The sequence below is a fragment of the Echinops telfairi genome, unplaced genomic scaffold, assembly GCF_000313985.2.
Source record: "Echinops telfairi isolate 266 unplaced genomic scaffold, ASM31398v2 ScPeMD7_7412;HRSCAF=8450, whole genome shotgun sequence".
NCBI classification, from domain to species: Eukaryota; Metazoa; Chordata; class Mammalia; order Afrosoricida; family Tenrecidae; genus Echinops; species Echinops telfairi.
Window position 1 is genome coordinate 4,345,700 of NW_022111312.1, and position 3,667 is coordinate 4,349,366.

Consider the following 3,667-nt stretch of genomic DNA (forward strand, 5'->3'; position numbering starts at 1 on the left):
TGGTTCTGCACAGGGCAGAGCCTGACTGGAGGACATTGCAGACAATGCTCATGGATGGAGGGTCCGAACCTGCCCCCGGCCGCCGCCCTGCATCCCCTGTCTTCGTTTTGGGATTGCATCAAATTGTCAACGGCAAGAGATTGGCTGCTCTTTGTCAACGCACCTGCTTTTGGCCTTGAATAATGATTATGATCGTTGTCCAAGAATACAAACCACTGGGCCTGGGAGACTCACTTCAAGGCTGGATGTTAGAACCCACCCCTGGCGCCGTGAAGAAAGTCCTGGAGATCAGGCAAGGAGCACAGTCCCATCTGTTACCCATGGAGTAGACTTACCAGGAGTCACCCTCTAGGTCTCAGGGAATTATGACTGTTATCCTTAGAATGGCCGGGACTTTTCTGTAAGAAGAAGGGCTCTGATGAAATTAGCATGATCATGGAGTGGCTGTTTATTATTTATGACTACTAGCTCACTGCCCTCGAGTTGATGCTGACTTATAGCAACCCTGTAGGAAAGGGCAGAACTGTCCTTGCAGGTTTCTGAGACTGTCACTTTTTATGGGAATGGAAAGCCCCATCTTTCTCCCAAGGAGCAGCTGGTGGTTTCAAACTGCTGACCTAGCAGTCAATAGCCCAACTGGAAACCACGATACCACCAGACAGTCATAAATAAGAATAACCTGAGCCCTGATAGGGTAGTGGGTTACACTACGCTAGCCACGAGGTCCGTAGTTCGAAACCACCAGCAGCACCTCTAGACCAAGATGAGACTTCCGACTCCTATAAAAGACTTGCAGTCTTGGAAACCCACAGGGGCAGTTCTCCCCCTGTCCTATAGGGTCGATTTTAGGCAGAATCAACTTGATGACGGTAAGTTTTGATACATATTCAGCCAATATTTCTGAGTTTTCTTACCAAGAGTCCAGCTAAGTATTTCTATGTACAATTCACAAGCTCCCAAGCTTATTCGACCTACTAACTCTTTTCAGAAAGAAACAAAACCAAAACAATTCTGCCCACTGCCCAGCAATGAAAAACTTTGGCATCCTGGTCCCCTCATCCGGGATAAAGTGTAGGCATCTGCTGCTTTGGCAGCCCAGCGGGCAGGATCGCCCACTTTGGGAAACGCCAAAGATCCCATTTTATTCTCACAACAGCCTCAAGAGGTAGAATATGTTCTTTCCCTCCACTTCATAGATCCCCGAGCCTCTTGAGCAAGGTCACACAGTCCACGAATGGCCAAGTTAGGGTTTGAACTTGGAACTATCTGACCCCCACATCCAGCCTTGGGGGAACGCTGCCCTTTGGCTCTCAACCAGGTGGTCATTCCAGGGCAGTGGTTCTCAACCTTCCTAATCCCGCAGCCCTTTCAGACAGTGCCTCCTGTGGTGGTGGCCCTCCGACCATAACATTATTTTTGTTGCTACTTCATCGCTGTCATTTTGCTCCTGGGATGAATCGAGCATCATTCGACCCCCAAAGGGTTGAGAACCGTGTCCTAAGGTGTGCAAACCTCTGAGGAGTCCAGAGAGAAGGAGGAAGGGAAATGGAACACGTGGGTCACGGGGAGACAGAGTGGGCTGGCCAGTGATGAAAGAAAGGTGGTTTGGGTTGTCAATGGAAATCAGACCTGCTTTGTGAAACGTCACCTGCCCCCACCCAAAAAAAAAAGTTTAAAAATCAAAACGGATATTTGCAAATCCCTGATTCATAGATAACCAAACTCACCGCCATCGAGTCAGTGCTGGACCATAGCGACCCTACAGGACAGGGTAGAACTGCTCTTGTGGGTTTCCAAGACTGTCACTCCTTACAAGATTTGAAAGCCCATCTTTCTCCTGAGAAGAGGCTGGTGGTTTTGAAGAACGTACCATGTATCTGGGATGGAGACGCAAATTCTCAACAGGGGTTTGAACCAGAACCAATAGGTCTGAAACCCTGATTTGACTTCCTCTGCCAAACTATCCATTTAAATTCTGGCATTCCAAAATAAAAAATAAAATAAATAAAAAAAATTAAAAAAATTCTGGCATTCCAAAATTTCCAAGAAAAAAACCCCCAAATCAACTCACTGGTGTGGCGTGAACTCCATCTCCTAGTGACCCAACAGGACAGGGCAGAACCACCCCCGGGGGGTTTCTGAGACTATCACTCTTCACAGGAGTAGAGAGCCTCGTCTTTCACCTCGGGAGAGGCTTGTGGTTTCGAACTACTGACCTTGCTGTTTATAGGCCGACACGTAGCCCATTACACCACCAGGGCGCCTCAGAATTTCCAGATTCTAGAGAAAAAGGGAGGGAGGGAGGAAGGTGGACATGAAGGAAGGAAAGAAGAGAAAGGAATTGAATCTATCTCCTCCTCTGGCACTTCGCAATATGGAGTGGCCCCCACACGGAAGGAAAGAATGGGGCTGGATTTGTCATCATGTAATCAGAGCAACAGAGGGAATTCCAGGAATCCATGTCCAAGAGCTTTCTCATTTTATCGGCATTAACCTCTGATCCACGGTCTTTCTCCCCACAATAAGCTCCTCAGTCTTTGGAGAGTCGCTTGGGGAAAATTCCCTCCGCAGAGAAATCACCCGGCTACAATAACCGAACCCGTGGAAAGGACCTGGAACTTCATCCTGTGTGGAAATCGCCTCATGTTTGCGGATGGTGAGGGGTGGGGGTGGGGCTGAAAACCAAGGATGGCAGTAAGGAGAGTCTGGGTCAGGGGCCCGGCCACCTCGGTCTGCAAAGGGCCGGGGCGTCCGTATTATAGCCTTGGGGGGCTACATGCAGTGGGTCCCTCAGACCTCAGTGGCAGTCTCAGAATCTGCATTTCCAGGAAGCTGCCTGGTGATGCTGATGCACAGGTAGTCTGCTGAGGCCCGGGGCACACAGTCTGGGGGCATCTGTGTAGAGGCGGCGGCGGGGGGCGGGGCAGGGTAAGCTCATGTCTGCAGGAGGAGTCTGGCAGCAGCCGAAGAGGGCTGTGGGGGAGAGAGGTCTGGAAGAGTCTCATCAGAGTCCAGCCATGACTCACCAACCCCAGCGTCCCCTTGGCACGTCGTTCAACTGTCGAGAGACGGGTCTTCGTGGAAGCGCCCCGTGGACCCCACGCCACAGGACAGGCGAACCTCCTCAATGACCCCAGTTCCCACTGCCTCTTGCCCATTCTCGAACAGTTTGGGTGGATGTTAACCAGGACCACAGTGACCGTTTAGGAAACCTCCTCTCTGAGTCTGGCACGGTCCCCCACACTTCATGGGCCTCTTCTTATTTGTCCTCCCAGAAGTCCCATTGTGAAAAGAGCTATACGCGCCCCCAATAAAATGATGTTTAAACAATATCTTGGAAATGATGGCAATGTCTATACAAATATGCTTGAAACAATTGGTGATTAGAATGTCATAAGAGCTTGCGATAGGTTTGTTCTGCCAACACGGCCAATGAACACGTGTGAAATGAGTTGAAGGGTGGAGAGATAAATGGCTCAGCGAGCCTTGCCTTTCTTGTCTCTTGCTCTTTGATTATTGGATGAGTGTGCGGCTGCCTTGCTCATTCTGTGCCTCCATTTGCAAGCTACGCTACCTGTGGGACACCTAACCCATGGACTGTGTCGCTGTAACTTGAGGTTCCTTCAAGACCTGCTTCGCCACACTACTGGAAGGTACATCTCTAGAG